General features: G+C 42.7%; 1 protein-coding gene and 1 long non-coding RNA gene across 2 annotated transcripts in view; one reads left to right on the top strand and one right to left on the bottom strand.

Annotated features, from left to right (window-relative positions):
• Positions 1-2,177: 2,177 nt before the first annotated feature.
• Positions 2,178-19,730, bottom strand: part of UBE3D (ubiquitin protein ligase E3D) — a 109,369-nt gene continuing 91,816 nt past the window's right edge. The window contains exon 11 of the transcript XR_005930947.1: positions 2,178-6,982. The gene's annotated coding sequence lies outside the window, so the exon portion shown is untranslated. The remainder of the gene's footprint in view (positions 6,983-19,730) is intronic.
• LOC115334877 lies at positions 8,943-17,659 on the top strand. Its single transcript, XR_003921284.2, has 2 exons — positions 8,943-9,034; positions 15,692-17,659. It is a non-coding gene; the product is annotated as an uncharacterized LOC115334877 (long non-coding RNA).

The following is a 19,730-nucleotide window of genomic DNA, read 5'->3' as shown; positions in this document are numbered from 1 at the left end:
ATGCCAACATTGCTGTTACTCCAACAGTAATGGACTGTCCTCACAGAATCACCGGGTGGTTGAGGTTGGACGGAACCTCTTGGAGGTCATCTCATCCTAGAGCCACTTGCCCGGGACTGTGTCCAGCCAGCTTCTGAATATCTCCTCAACCTCCCTGGGCAACCTGTGACAGTGCCCGGTCACCCTCACAATAAGGAAGTGTTTCCTGATGTTCAGACAGAACCTCCCGTGTCTCACTTTGTGCCCACTGCCTCTGGTCCTGTCACTGGGCACCACCGAAAAGAGCCTGGCTCCGTCCTCTTCGCACCCTCCCTGCAGGTATTTATGTACACTGATAAGATCCCCCCGAGCCTTCTCTTCTCCAGCCTGAACACTCCCAGCTCCGATGAGATGCTCTGGTCCCCTCATTCTCTTCGTGGCCCTCACGCTGGACTCTCTCCAGTAGCTCCATGTCTCTCTCATGCTGGGGAGCCCAGAACTGGACACGCAGTGCAGGTGTGTCCTCACCAGCGCTGAGTAGAGAGGAAGGATCACCTCCTTCAACCTGCTGGCAATGCTCTTCTTAATGGAGACCATTAGGACACCATGAGCCTTCCTGGGGGCAAGGGCACATTGCTGGCTCATGGTCAACTGGGTGTCCACAAGGACTCCCAGGTCCTTGTCTGCCAAGCTGCTTTCCTGGTGCCTGGGGTTGTTCCCCCCCAGGGGCAGGACTTTGCATTTCCCTGTGTTGAACTTCATGATGTTCCCATCAGCTCATTCCTCCAGCCCGTCCAGATCCCTCCAAACGGCAGCACAAACATCTGGCATATCAGCCACCCCACCAAGTTTTGCGTCATCTTCGCCCCCCGGCCCGCCTCACCTGCAGGGGAAGCCCAAGACCGCAGCCAAAGCCGGGGGGTCCAGCCCGGACCCCCGCTCCCAGCTCTGCCATGGGGAGCAGCCAGGTGCTGAAGGAAACTGTCCTCCAGAAGGCCGTGTCCCTGGCCCACCAGTGACCTGACAGCCATTATTTATTTCGCCCTGCGTAACGTGAACCATTTAAACCCTGCCTGCACTGAGCAGCATGTGGATGAAGGCTGTTTGTGTAATTATCTTTCCGTAACCTAATTCTGCAGAATGTGGTTCTCATCTACATCATGTCTCCTTTCCACTGCTCTGACATTGCAAAAAGGGACAGGCAGTTAAATCCACTTCAAGAATGTTTGATCCAGCAAATACAGCAGAGCAAAGGAAAATGTGGCTTACAGCCTTCCAGAAGTCTGACCACGTGTATTTTCTTTAATTGCAGCAGCTGTTCCTTGTTCTTTCTTCATGCACATTACCTTTGTGATTTTGGGGGTTTTTTTTCATCCCAGCTGATCTCATATCACTCTCCACCTGCTTTCTGGATATAAGGCAGGTGATGCAAATTTAGAGATTTGTCCTTCCAAAATTTGTCACAGTCCAGTTCTTTCACTATGTTTTCCATTTCAAACCCAAAATATCTCTAATTTGAGGAGCTGAGTAGTCTGTAACAATTAGGGTGACAACAGACCAGGACAACTGATGTATTTTTTTGTTCCGACGTCTCATCCCATTCGGATTTAAGAAAAATGTTCAACTCACCTTTAAATATATATTTGATATTCAGGCTTCACTGTCTTTACATTAATATAGTGATATTGCAATGCTTTACAATAATTTCTAAGTCTTTATTTTCCATTGAACAACGCGGGCCTCATATTAAATAGTTTCAAGTGTATTTGAGAGACGAAAGGTGACAGAACTGGTAATTACCTCATTTCTCATTAAAGATGACTTAGTACCCCAGGGACCCATATTAGAATAAATATTCTATCTCCTGTTTATTAACCTTTGTTCTTTAAAATGGTGAATGAGTGCTGATAAAGCTATCGTTATTGTGACTGTCTCAGGAGCTGATGATGTTTCACCGGCTCCTAATATGATTTGGAGTCACCTTACCAAAAATAAACAGAACTTGACTGTATTATGCTCCAGACTGTCTGTATTTCTAACACATACTTTAAATCTAAATACGCAGGCAATATCAGCTGATGTCTCACTATCTAATATGAAGGAAACCTACTGCATAACTCTTGCATAGTTTTATATATGCTAAGCTGTAGTGAAGCAAGTGCAGAAATACACAGAGTCGCTAAGTTTCCTTGGCCAATGTTTATTTTAGAGGGTGAGCTCTTTTTGTTAAGGAACACAAGTTTTCTTATGTTGCATGAGAACTGCCATCTGTCTTGTTTCCAACAGCAGCCAGAGCAAGCTGCTTCAAAAGGAAGTTCCCAAAATCCTAAATTTGGCTGTTATAGAGCAACTTACCTGCACAAAGCCAAGATAAATGTCCTGAAGCAGGAGAGTTTATACTACCTCGATAACTGATAATTTTAGGTCTGGCAATTTCCCCTTAATGCCAGTGCTAATGAAGTATTATTGTTTCAAGTGCAGAACCTTAAAAGAAACAGAACAAACAATGAGGAAATAGAATAAGCATTGATTTAATAACAAAACAGGACTGTGCTTTGATGGAGAATAGGCAGCTGCGATCAAGAAAAAAAGTGGAATGTCTGGGTGCTACCACGTCATTGTGGACAAACTTGGTAGGAATATGTCCAGTAAGTACAAGAAACAAGGTAACTGGAATCAAGAGGACTAAACTCTCAATGGGCACAGTCACCGTCTTCAGAGTAAAGTAACTTGGTAGCATTTATTACCCTTGTGCATATTAATATTTTTGGGCTCAGTGACCAGACAACAAAAAGCTGTTCCTTCATAGTTCTATTATATTTGTCTTTGCATAAAACTTGAAGATTTTTTTTTTTCCCCAATCCAAAACCAGTGACAAATTGGATGTCCTGTAAGGATTTCAAAGCTACCAAAGAGATTTATGGCTGAGTTCAAACATCCTGCTATGGATGCCTGTCATGGACACTGAAATTATTTTAGTCATTGCCTGTCTAATAATCCACGACCATGGACACCAGACAGTGGATGCTCTGAATCACTCATTAAGTTTCTAGACAGTGCATGTGGGGATGGACAGAATATGGTTCTCAAACACGCAGCCTCTACCAGCACTAATGGATCTGGGCAACAGCAAGTTTTCGCTGGCATTAAAAAATCTCTGGAGAAGAAGTCCAGCATTTATATAGCCTCTTTAATTTTTGCCATAAAGATCCCCAAAAAAGATGACAACCATTTTTGATAAGAACTGGAAGATATACCTAAAAGTCAGCTACACTGATTGCTTTGTTACCTTTTAACTTCTCTGCCTGATGGTCACACTGACAGGTTTGACACTTTATTTAGTGGGGATTGGTAGTAATATCTTCTTGGCTAGACACTTGACACTTACCTTGCCTTATTATTTTCCTGTGCATCTCCTCCAAGGGCTGATTCATTTCAGTAGCACTTCTTGCAAGCAGAACCCATTGGAACACAAAGTGACAGATGAGAATAAGAAGACTTCCAGTTATCCAGCTCAGTACTCATAAGCAATACAGGGAGCCACACCAGAGGCAGGTAACCAGGACATTTGCTGAAGTCCCTCAAAATTGTACGTGTTACTGAGTTTGGAAGGGAACACTCAGCTTTCCTAGTTTACTTACTAACTGAAGATTATACAGTGTGAATCAAAACACAATCAATCCTCCATTTCTCTGCTTGAGAGACCTAGCCAATTCTCTTAGACTGCAGAATCTCAGTCCTACTGTATATGACAGGTACACAACTGAAATGAGCTCACTATGATTTTAAATGAAAAAAAAATTCCAGTGGGAAATACATGGCAAGAGAAGAAAGTCCATGTCTCATCTTTCCAAGATGAGCATCTCAGCTGTGGGCTAAACAGTCTTTCTCAAGCACAGGGAATATTTTACAGTTTCGTGAGATGCTGAGCAGCTTTAACAGGTGGGATGATAAGTGGTACAGCTGGGTCAGTCCAATCAGTCATTGATGCTCAAGGAAGGAGGTCCTGCTCTTCAGCACCTTTGACTTCCTCTCTTCTCCCCTTCCAGAAGAAACTAAACCAACAAAACCAAGGTGAATATATTCTGCTTAGTGAATCGTAGCAGTGTGCTGTGTGGTCAGAAAGCCATGAGAGCTGGCACGGAGAAGAGGGCAGGACTACAAGGCCGGCAGAGCAGAGCCACACCTGCCACTGAGCCATTAGATGATACCGCTGAGCCAGCCCCAGATCTGGAAAGAGCCCTGTCTTAGATACCCCACGTCCTGGTGCTGAGTCTATTCGTCACACACTGACGGCCAGATCTCCTCAGGCAAAGGTGGGATGTGAATCTGCGCCTTCTAGAGCCCAGGTAAGTGCTCTGCTCACTTGCTCAGCATTTAAAACTGGGACTTTCACTTCTCCACTCGTGTTAAAAAGGAAGCCTAATATTCACCACTTTTTTTTTTTTTTTTTTTTTTAAAGAAAAAGTATAGCGCTTAACTCTGGGGAAGGGTTCAGAGTCGTTAAGATGCAGAAGCCTGTCTCCTGAGCACCTCCCGCTCGCTAGCTTAGGTGGCTGCTTGCATCTCTCCCATCCCTGCCACCCCCGGGGATGCAGCCCAGTGTGGCTGTGCCCAGCGTGGGCTTGATAATTCCACCGGGCTGCTCCGCCAGTCCCACATGCCACAGCATCTCACTTTCATTTGTCAAGTTTGCTTTCAGCGTGCCCTCAGCCTTAAAATGGTTGCTAGGGAGTGCTGCTTTTTGCTTGGGAAAACAAAAAGAGGAATGTGAAAAGAACTCAGTAAATACTTAGGGGTATGCGTTACACCATCTATGCCTTTGTCGCCTTGCTTAAGAGACGGCAGCAATAATTCCCTTCGCTGTTTTATGACTTAAAAGTGGGAGCATGATGCTAACAAATGTTCTGACATGATTGCTGGTAAACCACTTGCATCCCCAGCAAACCAAGAGCTGCTCATGAACAAAGATAGAAGTGGAGAAAGATAAGCTCACCCTTAACATGGAGGTTCACTCTTTCAGAGAGGAATAGAAACACAGCACGACTCAAGTGCACCGGTGACAAATTCCCTCAGGACCACCGAGATTCAGGTGTGCTCACCAGCGTCCTGCTAAGACCTCGGTAGCGATCCCTCACTGCGGGAAGAGGTGACTTCGCCTCCTCACCCCTCGGAGACCACCTCCCCCGTTGCCTATTAGGGCTGCGGCAGCCTTCGGCAAGGAACGTCTTGTTTTTAACCGAGTACTTTAACTCAAGCTGGGTTAAAGCAAAATCCAAGTGGGAGTATTTATTTACAGCATCCAAAATAGAAAACACAGCAACAAAGGGGTTTTAAGGCATAAGAAAGAAGGCTATACTCAGCCTGCTTACGAGAGAAAGTGTAAAAGGTCCTTTTTATTCAGTATCCCGCTCATTTGCTGCAGGTGCTCTCCTGACACATCAGGGACGCTGTCTCCCTGTGTGTCATGTGTCCCAGGCTGCACTTGTTAGAGAAAAACCTTTCCTCCACACCAACATCTACAACTAATCTCCTTTCCACGGGCTCTGAGCAGATTTAATTTTTCCTCTTGAAACTTTATTTCTTTCCATCTGAAACTTACTTACTTCTAACTTACTCAGCAGATGATCTTGACACTTCTCCAGTTAAATTAAGAAAGTCTCACTTCTCTGGAGATGCAAATGTCACTTTGTCAGACCAGCTGTCATCCCCTGTACTTTACCAGCCAACAAGCACCTTCTTGACTGAGTGCCGCTTTACCTGCTGAACCTCGCCTTCCCTGCTATGGTGACTCAATTGCTTTTAATGTGAAGGTGTCTCCAGGCACTGAAGTTTGTATTTAAAATCAGCTAGAACATTCATAAACACCCTTGGCACAAACATCTAATGCAACAAGTGAACACAGTCATTATCATCCCTTGAATGAGAGGGCAACGCTGGGCTTAAGGCAACTGAAGGAGACAGAGAGGAAAACCTTTCTTCCAAATATGCCATGAAAATATCAAAAAGCATCACAGAACAGCCTTTGGCATCTACAACAGGTATTTTCCTGACAAATGTCATATTTTCAACCCACATTAACTCTCTATGGAACGCAAGGCAAATCCAGTACAAATAACAATCGAAGGGGAAAGTCCAAGCTATTTTGCATACACACTTGAATAAGGGTCAATTTTATTTCAAGAGTCTGCTCTTGGGATGACCAGTTTCCTTTAAGGCTTTCTATATGTTTCTGGACGGGATGACAAGCAAATGACAGCGGACCTGACAGCTCTATTAGCTGCAGAAACAGGATGGGCGAAAGCTGCATTGTATCACCTCTGGATAATGAGCTGGATTTCTGAATGCAGCCCAGATTCCTGCAGGACAAGCCGCGATGTGACAGGTTAGTGCTAGATGAAGCAACACAACCCAAGGACTTTTTATATCCAGGGCCTTTACTAACATACCTACTATATATAGTGCAAAGAAGGCAGGAAAAGTCCTGCATGAGAGCTCTAGGCTCAGCAGAAAGCAGATTTCAGTTACCTGCAAAAGGCTTCCCGGACAAGGCTTTGAGCAAGATGCTGTGGGCGTAATCATCCCGATGTTTTTCCCTGGCAGCGCTCCATCCTAATGTGTCTACCGGTCAGGTTGCTTATTCCTCACCTTTCCCTTCCCGCTTGCACCGCAGCTCAGGGGACCAGAGCTAGTGGCCGCAGGGGTGCAGAGAGGGCTGTTGTCTTAGTTTCTACTCCACGACCTTTCTGTTCTCTCTGTTTGGGAATTACTGGTATTCAGTGCATTCAAACCAATGTTGTTTTTCCCCTATTAAAACATACACTTGAATCATAACAAGCTATCCGGACATGGGCTGTTGCTAGGCTTGCCTAAAACACTGGCAGTTGCTCTTTTTTGTCTCATCTGGCTTGGTTAGCTGTTGTAGGATCCTGCTTCTTCCAAGTTTTTCCAGAGAAATGCTTAACTGTGGAGAAATTTCTTCCCTCATCTTCCCTGTCTTTGCCTGTGAAAATCTTGTAAATAAGAAGGATTTAAAAGAAGAGAAAGGAAAAAAAAATTTAAAAAGCACACAAAACCCCCAAACACCAACAGTTTTGCTTCTATTCTGAGGTGGTATTGAAAACATGATTCCAAAGTGAAAAATATCCAAGAGCATTAGCATATTCCAAGAGATATTTAGGCTATTATCTTTGTGGAAAAAAACATTTTTTGTGGAAAGTTTTTAAACCTCTTTTATTAGGTATTTAATATACGGCAAAAGTCAAGTAGGGAACAGAAAAAGGCTTTCTATTATGTGGAAGCATAGAGACAGACACACAATAGGCATAGGGACAATATTGTTTGCCATATTCCTAATTCAGATCCTTGTCAGTGCTTCAAGAGAGTGAAAATCCTTGCAGGATTCTTTACATTCTTTCATATAACATCTCTCAGCACCTGTTATCTCCCTGCTTTAACAGTATTCACAACACATTCAAAGAGAAAAAGTTATTTCCGTTGTTTAGTTTATAACTTAAGTCCAAAAGATGCAGAAGGGCCTCCAGTTGTGAAATGGTGAAAATAAATTTAATGGGGAAACAGGAGGTGCTACTAGTTACCTTTCAACTATTCTCTTATTGGATGTACTAAATATACTTCTCAACCATACTTTCCGATGGAGAAGACTGGAATTGCTGTATCTCTGCAGAGAAAGAAGAGGGAAAAAATTGCATGTCGATCCGAGAAAAGCAGATATGGAAGGTGATCCATGGGACTAAAGAGTGACAAGAAATTCAGAAAACTGCAAGACATTAATGAGATGTATTGATTTAATTAGCCAGCGTAACATCATTCATCATGCTAACCACAAGTGACGTGCCCATAAAAGCTAGTGTTTGAAGGTCACACTCATATGTAACATACCTACTACGCTACATAAATGTCCAGCTGTAGAGATCTGTTTTACTTAGACTTGGAAAGAAGTTATTGAAAGACAGATTTGAAAAGCCTCTATATGAATAACACAGTGCTATACATTGTAATCAGGTCCATTCATCCTTTTAATAATCTGGAGTTTCTGGATTCCCAATGTTTAGTGGATTTAAATGTCAGAGGTGAAAAATAAGGACTTACTTAAATAGTGGCATCTGTAACAAAGTTGGAATCCTCAAGTTTCAGGACAGTTTATTGTTTTATAACAGCAGGTTCATGCCTGCCAGTCTTTTATCCTTACTGCCTCTGCCTGTTCATTATTCAGGAAAGAACTTAAATAATGATAAGGCTCCAAAAGAATTCTCAGTAGCAAAAAGCTTCTTAAAGGGGCTCATTTACAGTCTCAGCTACACAGGGGTAAGACTCAAGTACCCTGATGAAGTGAAAAGAGCTCCTGGGGATACATGCCAGCATAAATGAGAGCTTAATTTGGCCCTAAATTAGAAACTCTTTGTCAGCTGAGGGCTCAGATATCCTACAGCATTCAGTAGTGCCCCTCTGACACTGGGTATTTTTCTAATTGGAATTTCCTTACCTTAGTGTGAAATTTTTAAATTAAGTTTTTAATGCCATTTTCTTTTTCATTTTCTGACTTATAAAGTTTGCGAAAAGTGTTTTGCAAGTGTTTATATTTGTTTCAGGTTTTAAGCAGTGCATGGAGCTGTTATGCTTTCCTAAGCATGTATTTATTTAATTGAAACTCCTATTTTAAAACAGGCATAATAGGAACCATTTTTATTAATTTACTCATCCACCGTCTCACCAGGAAGAATTAGAAAAGCACCCCCCAGGAGCATACACCTTCCACACCCTCTCTGTGCTGGCCTGGAAGCACAGCTTCGCCCCCGATCGCATGAACCCTCGAGCAGGGGAATCTCAGATAGACTGCAACAACACAAAAATTTGCAAAGCAAAAGCCCCCCTGCATTTGGGGGGGTGGGAAAGTGTTCAGCACTAACACCTACACGAGTGACAATCAACACGGGCTCGGACTCGGCTGCAGCGACTTCTGCTTGCACGCATTTCGGATGCCTCAGAGTTGAACAAGGATGTTGGAAATCAGAGACGGCTCACAACCTTTTCAGTAAGTGTATTTCTGCTATATTTAAACTTCCTTTACAGTGGCTGCACAGGAGAGCCAGTCTGAAGGATGTTTTCTGCTACAGAGAGAAGGAAGTTTTATGTTGTTTTGGCTCTGTTACGTGCAGAACACAGAGAGCTGAAGTCTTAATATAATTCTTCTGTTTCTTCTCTCTTTGTCCCCTTCACCTCTGTCTGTTGCTTTTTAAAGTTTTTAAAGTTTCCTTTGGGGTAATTTAAAAGCATTTTTTTTTTAAGTTAGTACAGTACTAAAGGACCATTTCCAGCACAAAACGGCCAAAGTAATTGCCCAGGGAAGCTGGTGTTACTTTCAGAGGTTAGAGGGCTACGTTCCCACTGACATAAGAGATACACGTTGTACAGACACAGGAGTATTTGCAGGATAAAGGAAAAAGGCTGTGTAGTAGTTTTTTAGTGAGAATGCAGGCAGTCATCAGGGCTCACTGGAAGAGTTCAGCCTTTAGCTTTCTAGCCTGTTTAATATAGTATTTGCTTTAGGACCTTGCGTTACTCTTCAGGTGTTGTTTCTTTTGCAGGGTAATCAAGTAGCAAGGGAACATTAAATATGTGAAATTTGTCTGATAGTAGCTACATGAGGGACAGGACATTTCGTTGCCTGCACCTCTGTTAAACCTTCCTATATTACATACCCTTCCTAATGACCGGTAGGATGTTCAGCCCAGGTAATACAATGAAACTCAGATTGTACAAAAATTGCACATACTTGAGAAGTCACCTCTTACTCCTCAGTCAGTGGCAACAAGGATAGACAGCATCCCTCTTAGGTCTTAGCAGCTGCCTGTAAAAGAAGGGGCACCCCTGACATTTTATCTGAGCATCTGGAGGGCAGCTTTTCTGCTTTGGAAAAGGGGCCTCCTAGAATCCCTTGCACAGACAGGATTGTTCCCCCTTTTGCAAGGGAAGTGTTAGATCTGGATGGCAGAGGTGGAATTACATCTTTAAGGCTAATCCTTGCTTCTTTATCCGAGGCAGGAAATTCCAAATCTGTCATCAAAGCAACACACATAATGCGTAACCCATTTAACTTGTTGTTTTTCAAACAGATGGATTAGAACAAAACAAGCAGCGCACATTTTAAGAAGACTGGATACTATTAATGCCAACTCTGTGAGAGTGTAAATAAGCTGCTGCAGTTTAACAGAAAGCAGAATTTCCTAGACTAGCATAAACTAATGGCTCATTGGCTAAAATAGACCTGCAGTCTCCGTTTGCTGTAGAAGCCCAGCTACTCTGCTGATCTCAACAAAAGAACAATTGCAACTACAATAAACACCCTGGGATCTTGAAAAATATGGGAAGATATCAGCTGCTGTTAAACAGTGTAGAAATAACACAGTAGTGAAACTAATAAATAAATACAAACAGGTTTAAGGCATCCTCTTTAGAAACACTGTCCTATGGGTTAAAGATCTGAAGATTTAGCTTTTAACAGTTCTGGCATACAAGGAACCCATCCTCTCCCCTGTGTAAGTGCTTCAGTTCTTGTTTCTGGCTACATAAATCACAGGCAGGGTAAACGCATTACAAGTTAAGAGAAGGAAATAATATGATCTCCTAGCAGACACTGTGAGCAACAGCTTTTCACATACGTGCCAAAATGCCATGCAACTATTAGTATGGAACAAGATACACCTTCTTTTACAGTCTAGAGCAAATTCATATTTTATCTATTAAATCCTTGACAGCTTACCCCAAAACTCACAGTCTTTAACATGTTTCTCCTCATAACACCTCTTTCAAGTCTAAACTCTGTTTTTCTCCCATTTTGTAAGTGCAGATGAGAGACATAGTTAGAGACAGGTACAGATGAACAAAAAAGAAGTAGGTGCCTAAATCCCAGAGTGCCAGCCACAAAGCCCGAGGATATCCAGTAACACTGGGCAAAAGCCATAGTGCTGAGAGGTGAAAAAAGTCTCTGCTCTGACACAGTTTGACAGTGAAGAAGAGTTGGTAGAGTCCGTAGATGTTCCTGACATATAACAACTCCCTCGGGGTAGTGGATACACCTGAAAGTGGGAGACAAACAGATAATACATTGACCACATTGTCCACATTTTGTGGTCACAAATCAGTTTTCTGTTGACACGGCTCATTTTTCACGGCTGTGTCTTTGTCTCCAAGCTTTTGCCAAGCAGTTATAACTTCATCAGTGCATTTGGGAATACATTTAACAAAATTGCCTTTTGCAGAAGTGAGGTAGTACCAAAGCAATGCAATTCTGAAAAACAACAACACAGAGGGAAGGATTAAAGCTATCTGGAAAAACTAGTGAAGATGGCCCTCAATTTCCTAATAAAACACCCCAGTGCATTTTTGCTTGCCTATTATTCCCTTTATGAATTACAGTAAAATGAAATTACCAGAGTTTTGCAACGTGTTCAACACCATTTCATTAGAAGGATAAGAAGTCAAAATTGTGCTTTATTATCAACAAACTATCTCAGTATGACGACTGCTCATATGTGACCTTTAATTTTGAATTCTTCATGAAATCAGATGTACAAGATACTATTATTTTAAGGAGCGAGCCCAGTCCCTGAAGCTGTATAGGAGGCTGTGTCTAAACACGTGGCAAACTCAGAATTCCTTAATGTTTTCCTCAAAATAATCAAAAACCTTTTCATACATATCATCAAAAACTTAAACCCATGCTTAGATTATGTGACGAAAAACTTCAAGGCAGAAAATACCAAATGTAAATTTGTGTCAGTCCTTTTGTGCATTACTGTATCGTCTTTGATTAGAGGATCATATTAAATTAATAACTAATAATAGCTGGGGTTATCTTCTGCAGCTGTGGATACATATGGCGTTCCTGTGCATTTGTTGTGCGTGCATTAGGGTAATAAAGTCTATGATATGTTTTAATATACAAACCACACTGCTAATCTGAGAAAGATTCCTGCAGAAACTATTCATTCATCCATCCTTCACCTCATAAAGCCAGGCCACTACCATTAGCGGCCTTACATTTGAACAAATCTAGCTTGACCTGAATTACTTGAAACTGGACTTAATCAAGACAAAACACTTCTAATTGGGGTAGTAGGCAGAGGAATGCAGAACCTGCCGTCATGGTGACAGGCCAACCGGCCTTTGGCTGGTCAATGTAGTCTGCATTTTAGAAACACTACTAGTGACAAGGCAAAAATTGTGCAATGTATAGTCAATGGATAACTTTTTTAACATAGCTTGTTGACAAAAAAGTTCCTTCCAGCTAAGTTTCAATAAAATACATCAATGACCTAGCACCTGCTGCCTGTGCTGCTGTCCCACGGAGCTTGGAATCAAGTCCATGATCCCAAAGTCCTCTCTTCAAGGTGCCTGAAAACCTGGGCCCTGAATAGCTATCACACTTTCCACAAGAGAAAAACTTTTCACAGCGGCCTCTCCAGTTACGGAGAGACCTCACGCAGAAACTCTGGACCATGACAAACGCAAACACCTTCTCCTCCAAGGCCAGCTTCTGCCACTCGCCTCTTCTAACAGATACACCAAGCAGGGCGGACATTTGACACACGCGAGGGACCGCTCCCTGCTCACCCCACCGGCTCGAAACCGCAGGCGTACTGCGCGTCCCCTCTGCGGCGAGGAGGGGTAAGTCACGCTTGAGAGGTGCCACCGGTGTTACACAACGCACAAAGCTGCTCCGACGCTGCAGCGATGACAAACACCACGCAGAACGGCAGATCCAAAGAGTTCGTAATTAAAAAATAAAGCTCGTACAGGGTATAGTGCATTATTATTAGCCTGGGATATAAATGGCATTTCATATGGAAAAACTAAAGCACAGATCTGTCAGAGGTCTGCCAAATGTCTCTTTGAAAGTTTATACGCTCAGTCAGGAAAAGTATGAATCTCCCAGGTCCTGTCTATAGCCACAAAGCTATCAAGGCTAAAACATCAAGCATCCAACCTCAGACCAGCAATGCTTTCCATTAACAACTGCCAGAATTTGACCAGTGTCTTGCTCCCACTACTTTACTTTGGTGTCAATTTATCAACAGGCTGTGTTTGGTATTCACAGCACAAGGGAGGGAATATAACACTGTGTTTTTACAGAAGCATTTGGTCAGCGGAACAACATTCTCTTTGTACCAGACAGAAACTGCTCCAGAATTCACTACGGACAACTGAAAAAACCCCCACCAACCCCTAATGAATCAGCAACAGAGCACTAAATAAGAACAAGACAACCTGCAATTTTTACCTAGTAGCTGAAACATGTAATACACCAACACCTGTGTACCGCAAAGAGGGGGACTGCGTGCACTCGAGCGTGCATCTTGCGTGCGGGGTCAGGAACCTCCAGTGGGTGCCAATGACAGCTGAAGGGCTGATTCTGCTTGGTAGATCAGGACTGGCACGGGGCTCGAGATGATGGCATTGAGACCCTGACTCCTGCTGGGCTCTCAATTGAACCGCAAGGTTCAACCTCTCAGTGGAAACCAAAAAGAGAAGTAACGGGCCAGAGGGAATAGTAGTTCTGTCTATGAACCAAAGTTAATAAACATTTTCACTAGTGACCACGTCCCAGTGGCATGGTCCACTAGAAATGTTTTAAGAACATTTGCTGATGTGACAGCCAGAAGCATCACAAATAAAGATGAGGATCAGGAAACCTAGGGAAAGGATCAAACATACAAAGCACAGGGTCATGTACTTATGAAATAATTGGATTTTTCTGCCAGAGAATAATGGCATTCTTCGGGTCTCCACAGAGGGGAAGAAGAGTTGGGGTGTTCGCCATGAACGACCAGTGTGCTGCAGATGTGAAAAAAGAGAAGCACTCGCTAATGCATGAAGTGAGGTGTTCCCAAAAGAAATAAGGAAGCATTAATGTCACTTCTCAAAGATGCACAGCTTGTGCACAATTTGTTCACTCCTGCACAAGGGAGATTAATTCAAAGCAGAACAGACACAGAATCTGGTAGAACGCAAAGTCTATCTTGGGAAAGAAACTATTAATAAAATGAGCTCCAAGGAGACAAGTTTGTTCCCTAAACACGGAATAAGGTTTAAGAACCCAGGAAGAAAACTACCTACCTACATTAAAGAATGCTGTTGGCACAACAACAAATGGGTGTAAATTAGCCAGGGATACACTTATCCCAGAAATCACAAGATTCCTATCAGAAGAGTGAGGCTCTGGGTCAGCTTTCCAGTAAGGACAGCAGGACCAAAAAAACCCCCACCCAACTGATTAAATTGAGGGTGGATCAGGATATGAAAGGAGTCATATGAGACAGAACCAAGTGGAAGAGTGCCAGCTGTAACAGGAGATTGGGTTTAAGGGACGGAAAAGTCTTACAGGTTCTGAATTTCAGGTCTTTCAAAAATGCTCTAAAATTATGTTCTATGGCCCCAATAAAAATGATTAATCCTAATAATGGAACATTTGCCTAGTAGAGTAAGAGGCAAAAATCCACTTCAAAATGTGAAATGATAGACAACAAAACAAATAGCCCATGTGAGGTCTTTTTTACTTACTAGTCTTCTGGTAACTATAACAACAAAGTGCCACTAGATTCTACTTTAAACAAAAATTTTCTAAATTTGATGAAAGCTAATATACTCTTGTGTAAATGGTGACTCTTGCTGAGCAAATGTCAAAATCTAGAAGAGGAGGAAGGTACAGATTGTAACATACCCTAGTAAATCCACAGGTAATTAGGAATATTTGTAAAATAAATCAGCTTTACTATACAGCAAGATGTTCTTTTGAGTTCATGTGATCATCAAAAAAACCCAACAGGCTAGGAAATATGTTTTCATTTGCAAATTATGACACCAATTCCAAAATCCCCAACCCACCAAGATGTTTCTTCGTATGCCTGCGGCAATCTAAAAAGCACTTTTAAGGGCAGGAAAAAATTTCCTTCAGGCATGTTGTTAATATATTTTCCCTCTAAGCATCTTACAGAGCCCTCTGTCGCACTATGCTCCCTGTCTTCTGCTGCGCTCGCTCATGCCTTGTTTACTTACCTACACGGAGAACTAACTGCCAGAGCTGCCAGAGCTGTGTTTGCTGGATCGGAACAGACACTGCTCTTTGTACTCTTGAGATAAGAGGTTGCAACAGTCAAGCCGTGTTTGTGCATCTCAACCACAAAATATCATCTTAATAATTACTGTGAATCAACTAAAACAGCAACTCGTATCTTCTTCTCAACAGCCATTAATTTAAAAGGCACTCTTAGTTTAGTGCATTTTCATTTTGCTTCACGTGTTTGAGAATATTTATTCCAACAAATTTACAAAACCCCTTTTCAGCAACAAAGCACAAGCTGTAAATTGTCCCATACCTCCGTTTTCTTTCAAAGCTCAAACAAAGGACTGTTCTTGCTCTTCTCTTATTAGGTCCACATAAATCAAAGCCTGGTAAAGGGCAAGTCTAGTAATCTGAGCAAACAGCCTACACTAACTATACAATTGGTTCGTTACATGTCATGCTTCCCATTAGTCACAGACAGAAACTTTTGACAAAGTTTACAAAGCAGTTGAGAGCAGAGCTGTTGCATCATGGATATACTTAATAAGCCTATTAATCTAGGACTACAGCATGCAGAAGTGATAGAGCACTGACTGAATTTCTTTCTCCCCTCTTCGTGTTTTACAGCCAACGACCTTCTTCAATGTCCTTCCATTCACCTGTGAGCTGTGCTGAGCCCTCCCGTTACGATGGCACAACGATGACGACTGACTCCGTGTCTGTCCAGATGTGGTCTCAGGCCTTTCTCAGACATAGCCAGCCCCATTTCTATACGTGCGCCAACTCAATTCTATATTCTGAAGCGGGACTGACAGGGGAAGACAAGAGACCTCATCTCCCTCCTGCCCACACTGCACATCGCTGGCTGGTGCGAATTGGCGATGACTCCGTTAAAGTCAGGACAGGCACAGCAGCTGTATCGTACCTGACGGTCTGCCCCTCCTCTGGGTAACTCAGTTTATGGCCACACAGGGACTTTTTTCCCACCTGCGCTGCTGAGCAAACGGCCTTGTCACTAATATGCGAGTCATGACCCTTATGATACAGTCAGTCGTAGTTTTAAAAGTGAGGAAACACACGTAGGTCAAAGACAAGATGGCCAGCCAGTTGGGGTCGTAATTAACCGGTGTCACTAATGAAGGTGTAAAGCCTGTTTCACAAGCCCCTGGCTGATGGAGCTGCCAGTGACACAAGCACATGGTAGAGCCCCTCTGCAGCTCCACCTTCCTGCCTGCACTACAGAAACCCCAGTTACCACAGAAAAAGATACATAATAAAATAAAATGCTTTGCAATCTTGAGGAAGTGATTAAAAGCACATAAGTTATAATGACATTTTATATTTTGATATAAAGTTTTCTATTGTTTACAACGATAAATTGATACACAGTTATATCATCACTGAATACAAGCAGGTAGAAGAAGCATCCACTACTAAGGACAGTACACAGACCCGCACCGTCCATGTGTAAGACGATCGGATGGGAATGAAGCGTGTGCCACTGGACACAGTACGGCAGTGAGACAATAACATTACTGCCGTGTTTAAGAGAACACCATCTGAACATACTGAACCACAGAACCATGGGATCCGAATGCAGCAATTGCTGTCCACAGTAAGAAAAACAGCACGGTTTAATGTCATAATGAGATATCAGAAGACACATATGTTGCTAATGAGCCCTTAGCATGTCGACCTGCAAACCTCCTGATATTCTGTGAACATTGCTTAATGCTCCACGGCGTCTGCTATGAGGCAATTCAGCCTGGTCCGAAAGAATAAACGAAAGAAGTCTAGTAAAGACAGAGTTGCTCAATGTTCCTATAATTTGTCCATCTGCAGATTTTGCAGTGCTTCTACGACAGTGATACAATGGTAGCAAGAAATCCTGTGGAGGAAAAGCAAAAGGAATGAGGCTGATGAGCTAATGCAGTACCTCAAACAATTTACTTGTCATTTATAATGGAGCACAGTTGGCTAGGAGAGAAATGAAAGGATGCAAAGTCTAAAATTGAAACCACAAAGTGATGTTCTGGAGGAATGAAAATGAAGGCAGCAAAACAGAAAGAAAATTACTGCAAAGCATTTGTATTTAAACCCAGAATGTTTGAGTGCAGAAACATCTATTGTAAATTTTAATTAATGTTCCTCCCTATATGTAAAAGTTTCTTTACACAGAAAAGTAAAATGGAGGTAAGCAAGAACTTGCCTTTCAACTCACAGGGTAATACCAGTATAGCTCCCTGATCAACCCATTTGTTATTATTCCTCAGTCCATCCTAACCTACTCTAGCGGGGATTTAAACTAAGCTAGAAAGCCACCCTAATTTTGGAATTAAAATAACCCCATTGGGACTCAATTTGGTACGCCAGTTGAACTATCCCAGTTAAATGGTCAAATTGGTTTAATAGAAGGAACAAGCCCTACACTAATATAATTGCCCTGTGACCCATTAATGGCAGAAACAATATTGTTTGTTGTTGCTAATGGAGAGAACAGTACTGGTCTGACAGATAGGCATGTCTTCTGCACCACACCAATAGCCATCTTTATAACCCAATAGCATATTAGAATTAAAGCTGACATTTTTAATATCTTCTTGTTGCCATACACTATTTGGAAACTGCGCATTAGGAAAGGATGCACATCTATCTCAGTTAATGTGAGTTGGGGACTTCTTAATGTCATTGCTGATTTATTATTATTACTTTAAGACTAACACTGTGCTTGGCACTAGAGAAAGCAAAAATTAAGACACTTTCTCCAGTGAAAAATGCAGACTGTAACAGATAAAAAAAGCTGGGAAGAGAGGGCAAGCGATAAGAAGGACCAAACATTTTCTAAGAACGCAGCTTCTAGGCCAACTCCTATGTTGAGGCACGCTTTTCCATCTGCATGGAGATACTGTCTGCACACTTCAAAAGTAAATAAGCTTTCTGTTATGGATGTATCCAAACGTGGTATTTAGACTAGGCTAAAATGTACCAGTAACTCTAGATGCTGAGAAAATAACACAGTCACTAATTGTACTTTGTACTTACCCAACTTTTCAAAATGCTGATGTCAACAAGCAGACGGCATCATGCTGTTCAACAGACAGAGAAATGGAGGCAAGAGCAGGGACAGGCAAAGGTCAAGGAAGGAGCCTTGAGAGGAACTCAACAGGTTTTCTGAACACAAGTCCATTGTTTATAAGAGCCCATGGTTCACTGCTAAGATAATCCTGAAAAAATGGCCACATTTCGCTTTTACAAAGCAGCCAGAATGCAAGAAGTGTCAAATGAAGCTGTCACACCTCAAACCCACTACTGGCTCAGTAGGAAAGATCACATAAGAAATAGGAGAGGAAAAAAAAAGCCAAGGAAGTTGTCTTCAGAAACAGGAGTTCTGAATAATTGATTGCCTGGTACCTGGGAAAGCACCAAAACCATTTTTTTTTCTGAACATGGACAAAGAAATCTATTTTCAAATGGAAACGCATCCAAGGCATTTATGTATTATCATATGTGGTCTGATATTTTCCAGATAATGTTAATAGTCAAATGTTAATGGAGGTCTCAGAGCTAGAACCAAGGAAAGGGGAGCATGACACTAAGCGTGTCAAATTGCCCTGCCCCTCATATGGACACAGACAGGCAATTGTGGCCATTGGGAACCTGAGGAAGGAAAATGTCCCCAAATGGGAGGGCAGCTGGAACAGAAAGATTTATTCTTTTTCTTTTGGGGACTTCACAATTTCTGCTTCCAATTGTGGTGGGCCAATCCTAGCCAGCAGCTAAGCACCCACCCAGCTGCTCACTCACACCCCCCTTCCCCCATTCCTCTACCAGCATGATGGGGCAGAGAACAGGAAGAGCAAAAGCCAGAAAACTTGTGGGTCAAGAAAAAGACAGCTTAAAAAGAGAAAAAAAAAAAAAAAGAAATCAAGTGATGCAAAGGCAATAACTCGTCACCTCCCACAAGCAGACTAATGCTGAGCTATTCTCTGAGCAGCCACCACCTTGGAAGACACCCCTCGCCCCCCCTTTCTTCCTCTACCCCCAGTTTTTACTGCTGTGCATGATGCTGTATGGTACAGAATATCCCTTTGGCCAATTCGGCTGTCCCTGCTGTGTTACCCCCTCCCAACTTCTTGCCCACCCTCAGCCTATTCACGGGGGGGAGGTGGGGGCAGAGTGGGAAATAAAAAAGAAGGTTCAGCTATACTCAAAACATTGGTGTGCTACCAGCACTGCTGGAGCCATAAACCCAAACCACAGCACCATACCGGCTGCTATGAAGAACGTTAACTCCACCCCAGCCAGACCCAGTTCACCAACGTATAGGGTAAAAAAAGAACAAGGAAAAGCATACGTAGGCAGAGGGCAAGCTCCAAAAAAGTTTAATGTTTTAAGTGTACACACTGGGCTTCGCTCAGGATTTGCTTCCTGAGCCAGCTGCAGCACTGACATCGTAGTAGCATGACTGGAGCCATTAGCTACTACAGCTGAGCAACAGACCAGGCAGGATGGGGTTGATTTGTCTTTCATCTCTGGAAGGGTTCCCCCCCCCCCCCCCCCCCCCAAAATACTCCTGGTAAAATGTCTGCACTCGTTCTGGAACCATGTATGTTACCAGAGGCAGATCAACCCTTTACGGCCACAATACCAAATGAGGCAGGACATG

Source organism: Aquila chrysaetos, chromosome 2 (genome assembly GCF_900496995.4).
Source record: "Aquila chrysaetos chrysaetos chromosome 2, bAquChr1.4, whole genome shotgun sequence".
Classification (NCBI taxonomy): Eukaryota; Metazoa; Chordata; class Aves; order Accipitriformes; family Accipitridae; genus Aquila; species Aquila chrysaetos.
Note: the sequence above shows the minus strand (reverse complement) of the source record. Positions and strands in the feature narration are given on the sequence as shown.